This window comes from Fundulus heteroclitus, chromosome 14, assembly GCF_011125445.2.
Source record: "Fundulus heteroclitus isolate FHET01 chromosome 14, MU-UCD_Fhet_4.1, whole genome shotgun sequence".
Classification (NCBI taxonomy): Eukaryota; Metazoa; Chordata; class Actinopteri; order Cyprinodontiformes; family Fundulidae; genus Fundulus; species Fundulus heteroclitus.
The window spans coordinates 33,761,844-33,779,637 of record NC_046374.1 but is presented as its reverse complement, the minus strand read 5'-3'; the positions used below and the strand labels follow the sequence as shown (position 1 = coordinate 33,779,637).

Genomic DNA, 17,794 nt, shown 5'->3' with positions numbered 1-17,794 from the left:
ATATTAAGGTGCAAAGCAATTTGCATGTGTAAAGTAAGCGGAACAACACATGCAAACATTTTTGGATGTGTGCCTTCATGAATTTGCATAGCATACACTACTGACCAAACAGTGCAAATTTTTCGTGGGAAGATATGCAAATACTAATTCTTACTTTCCACAAAGCTGTTTATTAAACCTGAAACTGACTGCAGGTGCAAATTTTGAGTCTATATGCACTGTTTTCAGTGTCTTCCCTGCTGTACCCTGTTCCTTTCCTGTCTCCTTCACCATCAGTTTCATTGCGCTATGTGTTGTTCTATGAGTCTGTTAAGATGATCCGGACTGGAAGTGACAGGCGTGTGTATATTAATGGCTTGTCTTGGGATTTTCAGTTTGCTTGGAGAAACAGATATCATTCCCAGAGGTACGACAGTTTTGTACAGAGGAAATGGTAAAAGGAATCACTCAGAGCAGTCACTGCTTTGTTCAGATTCACAAGCTTGACAGAAAGTGAACATATTACGCTTCTAACAAAAGTTTATGGGTCATATTAGACCATCTCACCCTCATAAGATTAGATTATAAATTAATTTACTATTCCACAATAGAGCAATTCAGGCGGGACAACCCTTTGCATGTTTGTAAAAAGTTACTGAGTTTGTTGTGAGTAGCAGAGATTGTAAAAACTAACCCCCAGGCACCACATCCTCCATGCTTGCTCCGCTCCGTTCATGTCCAACCAACAGAGCAACTACACTGTTATGTCAATTAATAAGAACAGTTCCAAATTCTCTGCGACTGCTCCAAACGTCATTGTCAATGGACCTTCTCTCTGTTGTTCCCCACCAAATTACAGAACAACTCCAATTTTCTGGTTTTTCCGGTCCATCCGGTTTAAGATCCATTATTCCAAAAGAGAAACCACACTGATTCAACAGCTCCGTAAAATCTATAGATTGAGAAGAATCTTAACAAACCATATCATCCATAGGGGAGTTAAAATGGTAAGCGTGAGCGATTTAACCACACACTTAATCAGCTGTTACGAGCTTTGCAGCCAAAGCAGACATGGCATTGGCCTTGGCACCCTTTTCAGACCACTTATGCATATAATGCCACTGTCCAACAGGCAATGACTGGTGACTCGATACTGTTTGATTTTTTTGGCCTAGAGTGGATTTCTTGGTGGGAGTCGAAGGGGAGCATCTTGATCTGTCCATGGAAGATTGGGTGATGGAACATCAAAAGTATGTTGGTGTTGCATATGAGGTGAGAAGAACACAACAGTATTGAAATGCTAAAGTTAATGGGGATACCCCTGATTTTTTTCTTTTTACAAGGTGATGTGGTGTACACCAGAAACTAATCCGTGAAAGGTCGAAATAAGATCGAAGATGTTGGATCCCATGCAATTACAGGAAACTGAACTGAAACTGTACAAGCAGCTATCCCTAATGATTTTGTGGAACCCAGTCAGAATGTTACCTTTGCGTAATTAACTTTGAACGAGGTGCAACACTGTGCCATCCTTCACAGGAGGACGACTTACTGTACGCACAGACAATGGAACTCCACAGATCACCTGGTAGGAGTGCTCAGCAGCATTCCAACCATTTCAATTGGCTAATCTGTGCTTTTGAAAGTTAAAGAATGAACTGCAGTCTTTGCATTTCTCAGTTCATTGTTATTGTTGCTGATGCACTTTGAAGAGGAGGGAATTAACCCGTGGTACCTATTGTTTCTCCACCCGTCTGACTGAAGGAGAAGAACATAAAGGACCAGGCATGACGTGATCAGAGATGTTTGTCAGAACTCTGGTGATTGCATCTCTGTCGTTGGACCTTGTGGTAAGAGATCACTTATTTATTGTTGTGTGGTTTCTTAAAATTGACTACCAGTGCCTTTTATGTTTTGTATTTATGAATATTGTAATGTGGCCACAGCAGTTTTTAAGAAGGTGTTCGATTTTCGTTCAGTTGCACATGGATGTGATGATGTGGCGGGTTAGTTTAATAAATTGTATTTTAATAATTATTGAATTGTTTGTAATATAATGTGTCTAGTATTATTTGACTTTCATGTTTTTGTTTCAGAGCAACCAGATCCTGCTGTCCTGAGTTTAGTTAAACAAACTGCTTTCGGTTTCATTATTTCGCCCAGCCTTGCAAAACATTATATAACATTGTGGCTTCATGGCCAAGAAGTATTCTGAATTAATTTCAATGAATGATTTGGGTCATATAGGACCTGGTCTGCAACACAGACTTGCAGTTACCTTACTGATGTCTTGACACATTTCTTTTGATTGTCCTTGAGATCGCACGAGGGACCAGTGTGGTTTAGGTGTTTTACAACATAATAGAATATGGATCTAAATTTTTTTAATATCAAGCTATAGGATGGAGATTGTCTGGTTGGCTTTGCACTATAGAAATAGAAACCAAATGGTTGTTACATGTCCTCCTTGTGTTCTGTTTTCCCAGCAGATTCCTCCATGGAGTTCTGGCTTAACATAATTGTCTTTGTGCTGGTTTTCGCCATCACAATCATGGGCTGCCTCTTCATTTTGAGGAGAATAACCGTTGAATTTTGGAGATTTAAAAGGGGTGAACGCAGCACTGGTATGCCTCAATTTTCCTATTACAATGTAATAACAATAACATAATTACGATTACTTTTTCCCTTTGTCTTATATACAGTAAAATCTGAAGTTTGAAAGATTAAAATAAAAAATTGCGCCCACCTGAGGTGACATAGCATTGAACAATAAATGGGTCTCAAACAGTTAGTATTTTAATAAAAATGACCAAATTGTGAAACAACTGAGTATCAGGAAATAACCACAAAACAACTCTTAGTCACACTCCTTATTGTTATTTGAATAAATTTTTGCCGTGGTAATATATAACAATAAACGAGGAAGTGAACTTGTGATTCTCAAACAGCAAGCCCTGCACACGTATACAGAATACAAACACACAACTTCTTTCCAAAATACAATATAATAACAAAATACTTCAGTTCTTGTTAGAATACTTCAGTCAACAAACTAACTAAGCTAGTAAGAATTCAACCAAACTGCTAAGTGAAAATGTAAAGAATAGGCAAAACGGATAAACTATTTTAAAAGGAACAAATAAATTAAATCAACAACCAATGGAATGAAGCCGTTATATCATAGTTCAGTGTGATTATGTATGATTAACAACCAGGGATAGAGAAATTTGGGAAAAGGTCAAATTAGCTTTAAACTAATTCATTTGTGTTAACATAATCTTCATACAAACCAGAAGACGAAAAAAAAAATGTTGCTTAAACAAAATAATATTTTATTGATAATTGCCAAATTATATATTTGACTTTGTACTGTGTAAAAAAAGTATTTTTTCCTATGAAATTTTATCATAAGAATTTTATTTATATAGAAATTGATATGTGAGCCCATCAAACAGTAATGTAATTATTTTTTATTTCATTCTGTGTTATTTCAAGCTGTTTATGTAAAGTTTGATTGAGTAGCTGTAGGGCCTAAATATAAAGAGAACAACAGGAGGATCATAGTAAAGATGAAGATTTAATAAAGAAAAAACTAGAAGATATTCAAAACTATAAAATTTAACGATATCCAGAGAATTAAACCCGCAAAGGTAGAATCTGGCAAAACATGAAATGGATGGTGGAACAGATGGAAAGCTAAAGAATCTGATACTAAGTAAAAGGCTCAATAATGCTGATAGAGAACTGGATGGGAGATAAAAATGGGAAATAAACAGGAATTATCATGCAGAATGATTGGCAGAATTACAAAACAACATAAGTGTTGTTAATGCAGTGGATTTCTTGCTTGTTTTCTTTTCCTTCTTCTTCTTCTTCACAGCCCATTTTTGTTGCTGCTTATTATTGTGGGTTCCACCCTTGGTCGGTTTCCTTCTGTTCCTGATCCACGTTGTCACTCCTTAATCCATGGGTTAGATCAGTGAGTCACAAACACACCACTTCCTGGCATTTCATCTTCATTACAAGGTTTTTAGAGACAATCTCACAGCTTTTCTTTGTTGGCACATAGGTGAGCCACCCTGGTCACTGAGAACTACTCGTCGTCAGAAACAAGGCTGATTTCTGCATATATTTCAGTTTCTCTTCTGTGTGCAATATACCTGCGACAATTAATTTTTTCTATCTAATGTTATATAGATGCATTTGTAAATTTTAGGATTTACTTGTACTATGTGGAGATGATTACATATATATTGAAGAGGATAAAACTTAACTAGCAATGATATGTAGAACAAATAAAGTCATGGGCATCATGAGGATTTGGAGGATTCTGATCTGGGTGAAGTTCTCCTGCGTACATCATAGAGACGTTTACATCTTCTTGATATGATTTAATGACATGGTGGCTACATTGTAGCCATCAGCTTGTGAATGTGTGGTGAATGACTGAATGTACAGGCCATTACTTAGTCCAGGCCAGTTGAATATCATTTAATTTAATTTAATTTAAAATGTACAAAATATGGGAGTCCGCTGAGAGGACTTATCAGGCCTACCATTGGACATCAGACAGCACAAAAGTATGTTCTGCCCAGATGACGCGTCAAGAAGAAGCTGCCAGACCAGTGCTGGAAGAAAAGAAAAACACATTTTATCCTCATACCCTGGTGTAGAGAACAAATTCAAAGGCAGACGTGTTGCCACAGATCCCACCCATCTGAGCAATGCACAGTTTGTCCCACTTCCATCAAGTGAGCGATCTAGGAACATTAAACAGACGGCAAATGTAGGAAATGTTTGCTGAACTTAGAAATCGTTTTTCATATCTTCTGCTCCTGGGTAGAATCTGAATTAAAGGTGTACGGCTGTATCATTGCGCTTTTATTTGCAGCCATTTTCATGTGTATAAAGTGGGAGTGTGTAAACTTTGAGTTGGGGGGTTGCAGTCAGTAACACCTTATTTACCTAAAATAAAAACAACACATTTTAAATTACCTTAAAATAGTGAATCTGAGGAGGGGAAATCTCATCATCTGAGAATGATTTTGTGCAAACAAAATTTAATGAACATGTTTGGTATACCCCATGGACCTGTTCTAAATATTTAAAAAGAGTATAACAGGCCACTTTTAAAAGTAAATGAACCAACATGCACAATGGACAAGACTCATGTTGAGGTTGAGGGTTGCTGAGTAAGAATCAGGAATCAAGAAGCTTTATTGTCATTATGTGTAACATTTCTCCATGAGTGTACAGTCTTTAGCAGCTTAAGGACTCATTCCCAAGTCAAATAACCATACAGCAGTTTACAATGTTGTGCAATAAATTTAGTTACAGAATTCGGCAGTTGGCATAGATATCTAAACAGACAGTCCCTGAGAGATTGAGTGTGCTGATACACATTTGCATGTAAGAGATTTTCCAAATAAGGTGATGGGATATGAAACATAAAGTGTTTACAAATATGACATTTCACTTCCTCCGTGCAGATCATATGTTATGAACAGGTTAGCCTGTTATACCAGAAAGAAAGAACCTGAGTTGTTTATGACTTAAGCCAGGGATATATTACATGATGTGAGGACCCCAGGAAAAGAAAAGGTCATGTACTGTAAGTGTGCTCTATTTTGTTGTTACATTGGTCAGATTTCAGTTTATTGAATAAGTGTTTATAAACAGAATATAAGTGATTTTGGTTTTAAAGCAGTTGTGTACAACAATAATAGCAACAAGAAATGTTAGTGAATCCAACTGTAGCACAGGTCAATGTGTCAGCGGCACCCAAATAATTTTTAGTCAGCAACCAATGATTTTCCTTTCTGTATTATTATTGTGTTGAAAAACTTTGTTTTTTAATCTGTTTGGGATTTAAATTCTAGAAACGATTAAATAGAAACTTAAGTTAAAAACAAAATAACGACTGGTTGTTGCAAAACTAAAAACATGAACGGCATTTGTTTCCAAATGAGACAAAGAGTCAAAATTGGTAATAACAGATTTTTGGTCTTTATACTGTTAAGGATTATGAGTTTACAGATGCTGGAGCTGCAGAAAGCAGTTACCAGAGATACAGCAGATAGCTCATGAAGCCAAGGATGTGTGGCATGCATAAACAAATGGACAGTTATCTCCGGGGCAGGATGAACATGTGAAAATCCCTGGAGCCAAGCTCTTTTGGTGACACGTGTCCCTGAAGACAACATGAGAAGAATCAACCAATCCTGAAGCTGTCTTGGATTGTTTTATATATGAGAGTCCAGTACTGAACCTATAAACATCCCTCTGCCTTTTAGATTAAATATGTTAAAATAAGGTTTCTGTTTCAAGAGTCTTTTTATTACTACTGAAATGTACAATTACAGAACACCATGGTTTCAGTGTAATGAGCCTGGGGGAACTGCAACTGGATGCAGTCAATTCTTATCATCACAAATGAAATCCATGTTGTTTATTGATCCAGCCGACGATCACTCGGTTGAAGATTTGTAATTTCCCGATCTCTTGTCTAGTTTTTGTCCCTGTAATGATCCAGAGACTGAGGACCCAGAATTCAGCCAAACAAGCAGAATGTGAGATAACTAGATTTATTAAAGGCTGATCAAAAACAAAAACAGGAGACAGGCAGGTTCAGGAGTCAAACTGGTCAAAAACGGTTCACAGATGAACAGACTCTCAAGCAGGGATCAGGTAAAACTAAAAGTCCAAAAACAGGCAGGAGCAAACAGAACAAAAACAGGCTGGCTCAGAAATCCGTGAGAGCAACAGGTCAGGATCAACAGGCAAACTGAAAGTGCTGGATACAACTCACCAACTGGCACACGAGAAGATCTGGCACTGATGTCTGGCTTGAACTCTGGTTAAATACTGGCATGTACATGTGGAAGGTAATGAGCAACTGGGCGGAGCCAAGCTGGTGTGTGCAATAGGAAATCAAACCAGACATCAGTGAGAGATCCTGACAGAACTCAAAAACTGAGAAGAACATAAACAATAGCAGAAACCAAACAAGAACAAACCCAAAACAGAAAACTAAAGCAGGAGAGAGGACAATTGATCAAATAATAAACATAAAACCAAAACAGAACCCAATATATTACAGTCTCAGCATCAGTAACAAATCGCTGTGTGACTTAGGAGGAGTTGTGAAGAATATCCTGATGGTTTTATAAGATTTTCCACTAGGAGTGATGAGTGACTTATCAGATTTCTGCATCCTTCAGTTCTATGGCCAGAGGTATGCACAACCCCCCCCCCCCCCCCCCCCCCCCCCCCCGCCCCCCACAAAACATTCAGTAAAGCTAAGGCTTCACATTCCAACCAATCTGTCCACAGTTCATAGAAAGTGAAAGGTTTTTTGCTTCCTCGTTTTCCCACAGGGTTTGTTTCTCCTTTCATAATATATTAACTTTGACATTCATACACCATGGGACATTTTCTCTTAATTTATTTAAATAGGAGCTAGGCTGAAATATATAGACTTATGTGACTCTACCCCCTTCCTTTAATAGACATCTTACTTTACAAATGTATCCATCCATCCATCTATTTTCTGTCACGGTTGTCCATTGTGGGGTCGCGGGGGTTGTTGGTGCCTATCTCCAGTGTTCACCGGGCGAGAGGCAGGGTACACCCTGGACAGGTTGGCAGTCTAACCCAGTATTTTACAAATTATTCTTTAGAAAAAAACAACAACTTTCACTCACATCAAAAGGGAACCTTGCTCAGCTGATGTCCTGTGTCCACTTCTCTTTAAAATTAGAAATACTAAGAGACTATACAGAGATGTAATTATTGTATATATTGATTTAACACATGACATTTTGCATACTTGATTTAGGGCTGCCTAATTTGAATTGTCAGAAATGTCAGTAAAGAGGCACACCACAGTAAGGCCAGCAGCTTGGGGCAAGATTCAGCGGTCCACTTGCACCTGAAGAACAAAGGGGACTATTTTGATGACAATGATGTCCAGATGGTCTCCAGAAGGGAGAACAGATGGTTTGAAAGAGGGGTAAAAGAAGACATCTTGGTCAAAAGATAACAGCCATCACTCCCCAGTGTTTACAGCTCAGTCCTCCAACATGTTCCAGAGAGATTACATCAGCATCTTATCAGAATTCAGGTGACGAAGTACTTCCCTCCCACCAAACAATAGCTTCTAACGACTCAGGACACTGACTGTGAATGCGCCTAGAAGAAAGGGCCTCCATGTCCTTAAAAACATCAGTGCACTAACTGCAGGTTGCTCAAGTGTGATCCACCAGGACGGACAAAGACTCTGGATAGGTGTCCAAACATCTTCAGAAAGAACTGGGTGAAAGTCCGGTTGCCTCTGATTTAAACCTGTTGGCTGTCAGTAAAGTGCTGCAGTTATATTAGTCACCCAGCAGATTGGGCCATTGTTCTGCTTTTGCTTGATTTTGCCACCTATCCTGCCATTTTACTTTAATATGTTATTATTTTGGAGTAAAGCATAAAACAAAAAAAGACATGGAAGACTTTGCAGCGTCGGCCATCATCAGAACCTGTTCTGGTTTGTTCCCTTTCAGTTTTAACACATTTCCAGCTGTTTAACCCATTGAAACAGGAATGTTTCACAATAAATCATTTTGCTAAAATTCTCCATCAAGTTCAAGATTATTATTTTTCAGAATGTCTTGAAGTTGGTGGCTGAAAACAAATAACACTCCTTTGCTCTGAATAGAAGCTCATTAAAGCCTCCATGTTGGATCTTAACCACTTTAATTATTTTGAACTGAACTGTGTTTAGAATATGAATTTACAGTTTTTTACAGTCGCTAGGACACATTTCTCAATACTTAGGTCACTTTTTCAAAACTCTTCACACAGTGAGCACAACAGAAGTATATGTGGGCTAAACTGTGGATCATTTATCATTGCTTTGGCACAAAATGCATTCAATGACTACATCTTTCAAATTACATTAATTCTTTTCTCACTTCGACACAACAACCGCCAAAACTCTGTGTACCTACAGGACAATTTGCACATGCTTACATACTGTTTTCAAAACTGTTAAACTTATGTTCAAAACAATAACATAATACAAAACTGAATAAGACAGCAATTTGCTACATTTCTACAGGAATATTTTAATGAAATATATTTTACATCTTAAAATTAAATGCTATAAAAATAAGTGGACAATTGGACCAACCACAGCTGATTCTCATTGTAGATGAACATCTACACAGGTGTTACTCTTTCAATTTCATTACAAAAGGAGACAACTGCTGAATAGTTTTGTATTGTGATGTAAACATGGACCCAGCCAGAAACAGAGAAGTGGCTGAAAGAGGAAGAAGAGGGGCTGGGAGGGGGCGAGGAATACGTATGCGTGGTGGAAGAAGAATAAGAGGAAGACCAAGAGCTGTAGTTTCAGATGAGATCAGAGCTACTGTAATTGATCATGTAGTAAATCATGGTCTCTCAATGAGAGAGGCTGGTCAGAGAGTGCAGCCAAATCTGCAACGCTCAACAGTGGCATCTATTGTTAGAGTTTTCCGGCAAACCAACAGGTAACTTGTATTCTGCAAGGGCATTTGACTGAGTTGCACATTACAGAAGTAAATAGACTTGTGTGTAATTGCTTCTGCATTTCTGCTTAGGAGTCAACGGTTACCTCACACAGGTGGGAGAGGAAGGATGCTCACTGATGTGCAGGAAACTGCCATTGTTGATATGGTCATCAGAAACAATAGCATAAAACTCACTGAGATTCGAGACACAGTTTTGGCAGACAACATTACTTTTGCAAATATTCAGTGTAAGCATCACAACTATTTCTAGAGTCCTGAAAAAACATCAGGTAAGGATGAAACAGTTGTACACTGTGCCTTTTGAGAGGAACTCTGAACATGTCAAGCAACTCAGGAACCAATATGTCCAGGTAAGATCACAATAAAATACAGAACTGTTTTTGAACAAAACACACACAAAGAAATTTTTTTTAGGTAATGTTTACTACTGTAACAGCTTATGTTGCCTTGTGGATTTATTATAGAGAGTCATGGAGATTGAAGGCAGGCAAACGCCCCACATTTTCATCTTTGTGGATGAGGCAGGTTTCAACCTGGCCAAAACACGGCGACGAGGAAGGAATGTGATTGGGAAGAGAGCCACAGTGGATGTCCCGGGCCAGAGGGGTGCCAACATCACAATGTGCGCAGCAATATCCACTGATGGACTGCTGTTACACAAACCACTAATTGGGCCATACAACACTGAACGTCTCCTTGCGTTCCTGCATGATCTCTATGGAAGGGTTGTGCTAGGTGAGGAAAGGGATGCAGAGAGAAGAAATCCACCAACATTTATAATTGTATGGGACAATGTGGCATTTCACCACTCTCGTGCAGTCACCGAGTGGTTTGCAGCCCATCCCAGAATGGTGTCACTTGTCCTCCCACCTTACTCTCCATTCCTCAACCCCATAGAGGAATTCTTTTCCTCATGGAGGTGGAAGGTTTATGACCACCATCCACATAATCAAATGTCCCTCCTGGACGCAATGAATGCTGGATGCCTGGACATATCAGCAGAAGATTGTCAGGGATGGATCAGGCATGCCAGAAGATTCTTTCCTAGGTGTATTGCCCTAGATGACATAAGATGTGATGTGGATGAGAACCTGTGGCCAAATGGAGAAGACCGAGTAGATTAGCATTAATATTGTATCTGTATCAGTGGATGATGTGAATACAAATTCTTGTATTTTGGAATTACTCCTAAAAACAAATAAAAGACATAAAATATATTGAAGCATTCTGCATCATGTCTGATTCATTCCAGTAACCTCTATTGCAGTGAATTATTAACCGAGATTGTATAATGCTACATGTTGTTAGTGTTTTTAGGTCATTGTTTTGTGGGTGACAAAGTGTTATGCCATAAGCTGGTTGAATATGCTTATTATTATTATTATTAATTATAATTTGGTATTATAATTTAAATAATAAATCATTCAACTCAAAATTCCGCTATAACAAATATAGTTCAAATGGTGGTGATGTTAGCTATAAGCTTATAAGTATTTATACCACTAATGCATTAGTTAATTTGCTGTTATGAACTAATTTATGCTGGAATAAATGATCAGGTCGGACTGTTAGCCGACGAGGTTTATCCAGCAGGCTGTGAGAACCCCAATGTAACTGCAATTAGAGTTTAAATCCTTATTCCTTATCACCATCCAATGATATTGTCTCTGTATTAATATCAGATGTTAACTCCAAAGGAGGTTAGCTCTGAATTCTGAATACCAAGGCAACTGTGAATTGGACTGAACACAAAACAATGTCTATTCCGCAGTCGTTGGTTTTATTGAACCAAAAGCAATTCCCTGTTACAGTAATTCTCTGATTCAACAACTTTGGAATTCTTACTCATTACTAAACTAAAACATGCAAAATATATATGTGGAAATAAAGAACAAAACAAAATAAACAATGGATTAAAAAGAGCGGTTAGCAGATCTTAACTTAACTCACAGTTGTTTAACACCGCCCTCGAAACACCGGCATTTCACGTATCAGCATTGATAGACAGAACAGCTTCGGGAATCTCACTGGACGCTTTGATGTCTTACGAAAGCTAGTTCAGCTAAGCTACCTACAGTTCAGATATACGTCACCCTCCCAAGATGGCTGCTACGATGACGTATGAGGGGAGGTCCTAATGACGTAACCACGCTTACGCTGATGGGATAATGCCTCGCTTCGAGAGGGCGAAGCTAACTGGGAGTTTAAAGCAAAGCCCGCGACTTGAGCTCGGACAAAGAGATTAAATTGATAAGAAGAAGCGAAAAGAGAGAGGGGGGGAAAGCAGGGAAGGAGATGGAAAGAAATGAAGCAGTAACCCACGGCGGGGTTCTTGATGGATCACAAATCAACACAGCAAAATCAATTGTAAAATGCATGCACATACAAAGAAAATGTTCAGCAAAATAATTCCAACTTCGTCGTGGAATAAAAGCATTAACCAACACCTACAAAGTTCTACGCCTGCCCAGGCACTTCTAAACACCCTGTTGGTGAGACAGAAATAAAAGGGGAAAAACCCCGTTACTTTGAGTTGCCTCGGGGCTGGTCCGGAGCGCTCCGAGTGTGGCTTTCTGGACGCGTCTTGACGAGCGCAGTTGTCCGCAGGCTGCAGCGGGACGGGGGAGAAGCTCCTTCGTTTCTTCCTCCGGGTTCACAGTCGCTTTGTTGGCCAGACAAAAGCGGGGTCCTCTTCGATCACTGGGAGATACGGCGTCTCTCAGTCTTTTGATCAGAGGGAATTTAAAAGTACTTATTTTAGTCGACCTCCTGTTATGTAAAGCAGGGAATGACCGTTGCGTCGAAAACTCTCGGTCCAGCGAGGAACTCGAACACGTGGCGTGGGATTACCCCAACGGAGACAGCTGTGTCTTCTCGGGTTGGCTAAAAGCCAGGGAAGAAGGAAGATTGTCGTGTGTGATCGGCTTTTATAGCCATCACCATAGCAACCTTATCTTGATCGGCGGCCATTTTGCCGTGTTGCGTGATGGGAGTTGGTGGCCATTTTGACCACATGAGTTGGTGGCCATTTTGACCACATTGCATCATGGGTAACGCAGTCCGTTACGTCCCGAATTGATGCCCGCTTTTTGTCACGTATGAACTGGCACAACAAAAGTGTGTTTGTTGGCTGTCAACCTTTGCTAGTGTTATGGAAGAATGTGTTGATTTGAGATATGTATGAAGTGATTTGGTAGTTTTAGTGCATTTTGAATGTGAAATGAACTGCTGTGCCAAGCTGAAAGTTGGTTTGGAGAACTGTGTGAAGAGTTTTGAAAAAGTGACTTAAGTATTGAAAAATGGGTCCTAGCGACTGTAAAAAACTGCAATAGTAAAGCCTGACCTTTGTTTGTATGTGTTTGTTTTATGAAATTTTTATTCAGGTCCGGAAAAGATCGGCAAGACACAAATAAGAACACAAACACTGTTTCTATTAGAATACTAGCGCCCATATTTATTATTCCCCACAGAATACAGCAAAACAAACAGCAAACACTTCTTAAACACTATTCCTGCCAGGATAACTATATCCTTCATTGGGCAACTGTGATTGACCACGTAGTAAATCATGGCCTTTCACATAGAGAGGCTGGACAAAGAGTCCAAATTGTTCTCAACAGAAACGCGGTTGCATCTGGAGAACAGGTAATGTTGCTATACAGTATATACATATATATCTGCAGTGATATACAGTATTTCATGTAATTCCAAAAAAAGTAAAAAACAAAGCAACTGGACTTGTTTTCCGTAGACGTCTAAGCCATTACAGGCCTTTGTTTGGTAATGGTATAAAGCTTGTTACTCATCATTACTCCAGACTTTTTGAATTGAGAAAGCTTCCGGGAGAGGAAGCGAAACGTCTTCAACTACGGAAAACAAGTCCAGTTGCTTTGTTTTTTACTTTTTTTGGAATGACCATGACCTGGATTACTGAGAATCTTCACCAACATTTCATGTAATTGTTTTCCACATTTCATGTATTCTTTATAGAATTGAAAGGCTACCGGCTGGTGGTGGTAGACTCAGAATTTTCTATGTTGACCAGGAGGCAGCCATTGTGAACATGGGTCTGGCAAATAACGACATTAGGCTGCGTAAAATTCGGGCAGCAGTGATTGCAGATCAGGGGTTATTTAGAAATATAAATACTGTGAGTGAGACCACAATTAACTGTGTCCTCAGAAGGAACCATATGGCAATGAAACAGCTCTACAGAGTTCCATTCCAGAGGAACTCTGATGCTGTGAAGGAGGCCAGATGCCAGTATGTGGAGGTAAGGAAACATTACAGTACTACTCTTATGCTTTGGCACATCATGCAGTTACTTTAGTGTCAACTCGGGTTACTTTTATGTACGTAAAAGTAATTTTGCTTTTTCATTTTGTTCTTTAGTGAATCATGGAGCTTGAAGCTGAGGGGGAACGTCATGTTTTCAGTTATGTAGATGAAGCCGGCTTCAACCTCTGTAAAGTGAGGCGGCGTGGGAGGAACCTCATTGGGCATAGAGCCACCATTACAGTTCCAGGGCAGAGGGGCGTCAACATAACTATGTGTACTTGTATTTCCAATGATGGTGTCATATTCCATGAGTGGTTTATGGAACACCCTAGGATGATGGTGCAATTTCTTCCTCAATACTCTCCATTTTTAAATCCTATAGAGGAATTCTTCACTGCATGGAGATGGAAGGTATATGATCACAGCCCCTATGAGCAGATGCCCTTGCTCAATGCAATGACTGCTGCTGCCCATGATACAGATGCAGAGGCATGTCAAGGATGGATCAGGCATGCAATAAGATTTTTCCCCAGGTGCATTGCAAGGGAAAATATTGAATGTGACATAGATGTGGCCATGTGGCCAATTCGTCAGGACAGAATGGACTAGAAGCGACAGACAGCTCTAGTATCTTCTGTTGGAATATTTCATTTTTTGGAATATTTCATTTTTTTTTATCTGGAAAAAAAGAATGAAGAGTCAATAAAATTTGCATCACAACATATCTGCTTCTGGATCCATTTTTTGCAAGGCAAATTTGACTACAAATGACCTAGTAAGCTGCATACAGTCTTGACCAGTCTTGACCAGCAATGCTGCACTGATTCACATTGAGTGTGGTATTTTGTATTTTGTTGCCCCTTGTGTAACGAATGATTGGAAAGGCTCAAACATTTGTGTACAGGTTGTGTTGTTTGAGGGAAAAATTAGCTTTTGGTCCATATTTTAAATGTTTTAACAGAGTTGGAGCCTTTTGCAAACAGAATGTGTAATTTTGACCATTGTTGCCACTGTTTAGGTCTCTGCGTTAACTGTTTCGAAAAATGTGGGTTTTATGTCGACTGCAGCGTCAAAGCAATCGATAAAAACTGTAAAACAAGTTATAGCAAAATAACAGGCACCGGCATATATGTTGCTCTTAGTCTAAAACTAACCAGTTTTTCCCAAAATACATTGTCAAAGGACAAAAATAATTCTTTAATATATCAGTGTTTTACAGTATTTCTGAGTTGCTAAAACACTAAAATCAATTCGCAAAACCAAAGTTGCAAGTGTACAAACCACTTTATTGATTGAAGCACACAGTTTGTAGAACTTTAAACACTTCTCATGTGGTTAGACACAGCTAGCAAATCGGAATCGCTCTTTGTGCAAAACTGTAAACACATTGTCATTCAAAAAGCACATGTAGCATTTTGGTGCACTTCAACTCAGAATGGCACAACACAGCCCCAAAAGTAAAATACAAGTATCACACTGTTGTCATCGGTAACACACAAGCACTCAAAATTTAACACACCTGTTTCAAATCAGTAATGTGTTGCACCCAATCAGTAATGGGGATATGAAGCCATGTCAAATCCAAATGGCATGTATGATTTTCACAATGGAGGGCAGGAGAGAAGGTGGAAGTAGAAGTGGATGTGGACGAGAAGGAAGAGGAAGAGAAGGAGGAAGGGGAGGAAGAGACAGAGGAGGAGGAGGAGGAGGAGGAGGAGGAAGAAGAACAAGAGCCATCATTTCCAATGAAATTAGAGCAACAATCATACACCATGTTCTGGTTCATGGAATGAGTATGAGGGAAGCAGGACTACGTGTTCAACCAAATATAAGCAGGTTCTCTGTGGCCTCCATTGTCAGGACATTCAGAGAACACAACCGGTAAGTGTACTATCATTTGTGGTCCCTCAAACTTACAGTACAGTATGTACAGTTGTGGAATGTCTTAGTAAATTACTGTAACATCTCTAAAAATTGGCCCTTTTCTAGCAGTATTACAGTAAAACTAATAATAGTATTACATAAAAATATATATTTTATGTATTTTACATATTTGGTTACATTGCATTAGGTCTGTCTGTACAATTCTAACAAGATGTTTTATTTGCTAGAATTGAAAGCCGGTGGAAGGAGAGGTATATTCTCACAACAGCAGGAGACCATTATTGTCAATATGGTCCTTCAAAATAATCTCATTTGTCTGTGAGAAATACAACAGCGAGTTGAGGAAGACAACGAGAACTTTGAAGGAATCAACAGTGTGAGTCTCTCCACAATTGACCGTGTCCTGAAACGCAACCTGATAAGTCTCAAACAAGCCTACAGAGTACCATTTGAGAGAAATTCTGAGAAGGTAAAAGAGCTACGATATCAATATGTACAAGTAAGTAATACGTAATGTCCAGAGATTATACAGCACTATTGAGTTACTGTACATCTTTACTGTGTTGAATGTAATGCAGCACATGTATACAGAGTCATGAAGCCTGGAATGCTATGTCATTTACGTTATATCAAAAATGAACTTGTTTTCATTACAGTTTTTATAGATTGCTTTGACCTGTTTGAAGAAACTGGCAACCTCTCAGTTTTCAGCATCACCATCTCTGCAGAGCAAAAGACACCTCCTGCAAATGAGTTAACCCATTTTCATTGGTTTGACTGATTTTCCCCGCCCTTTTGCAAAACAGTTAACGCAGATGTCATTCATGCAGTCCAAGCTCCATTGCTTTAGCTGTGGTAGCAAAACATAAACCATATGTTCCAAGCTCTTAGAAACTTCTTGATCAGAATGAAATCACTGAAACACCTGATTGACACTTCTTTACACAATTTTTCAATTTGCAGTCAGTTTCCAGGCTTTATGTAAAAGGTGCCATGTTGTGTGTTGTTCTTTGCAAGCATGGATGGTCTAAGGCAGATGAGAGTCAGAGTAAGAGGTAGATGGTTTAGGGGAAGAAGATTATGAGGAAGAGGAATCCATGTATGAGGTGGCAGTGTAGCTAGAAGGGCTGAAGTTACAGATGAAATTTGGGCAACTGTGATTGATCATGTGGTAAATCATGGCCTTTCACTTAGAGGTGCAGGACAAAGAGTCCAAACTTTTCTCAATAGAAACACGGTTGCATCCATTGTAAGAGTTTTTCGATGGGACAGCAGGTATTGCTGCTATACAGTATATACATCTGTATCTATTCCTATAGAGGAATTCTTCAGTGCATGGAGATGGAAGGTATATGATCACCGCCCCTATGAGCAGATTCCCTTGCTCAATGCAATGACTGCTGCTGCACAAGATATAGATGCAGAGGCATGTCAAGGATGGATCAGGCATGCAAGAAGATTTTTCCCTAGGTGCATTACAACGGAAAATATTGAATGTGACGTAGATGAGGCCAAGTGGCCTATTCATCAGGACAGAATGGACTAGAAGGAACAAACAGCCCTAGTATTTTCTGTTGAAATCTTTCATTTTTTGGAATATTTCATTTGTTTATCTGGAAAAAAAGAATGAAGAATCAATAAAATTTGCATCACAACATATTTGCTTCTGGATCCATTTTTTGCAAAAAGGCAAATTTGATTACAAATGACAGTGACATGTAAGCTGCGTACAGTCTTTGGATACAATGAACCAGCAATGTTGCTCTGATTCACATTGAGGGCGGTGTTTTGTATTTTGTTGCCCCTTGTTTAACGAATGATTGGAAGGGCTCAAACATTTGTGTGCAAGTTGTGTTGTTTGAGGGCAAATTTTGCTTTTGGTTCATATTTTAAATGTTTTGGCAGAGTTGGAGCCTTTTGCAAACAAAATGTTTAATTTTGACCATTGGTGCCACTGTTTAGACCTCTGCGTTAACTTTTTCGAAAAATGTGGGTTTTGAGTTGACTGCTGTGTCAAAGCAACCAATAAAAACTGTATTATAGAGAATGTTTCAACTGGATTACATGGAGAAGCCTCATGAGTGCATCTTCTT

At 39.1% G+C, this 17,794-nt stretch overlaps 1 long non-coding RNA gene across 5 annotated transcripts; it reads left to right on the top strand.

Moving 5' to 3' along the window:
• The first annotated feature begins 485 nt into the window (after positions 1–485).
• Positions 486–5,240, top strand: LOC118565846. 5 transcript variants are annotated; one of them, XR_004932650.1, is made up of 5 exons: positions 486–1,229; positions 1,323–1,829; positions 2,469–2,603; positions 3,860–3,958; positions 4,049–5,240. It is a non-coding gene; the product is annotated as an uncharacterized LOC118565846 (long non-coding RNA). The 5 variants fall into 5 exon arrangements; XR_004932652.1 differs by having other exon boundaries at positions 486–1,251; positions 1,744–1,829; XR_004932651.1 differs by having other exon boundaries at positions 486–1,567; positions 1,660–1,829.
• The last annotated feature ends 12,554 nt before the right edge of the window (positions 5,241–17,794 follow it).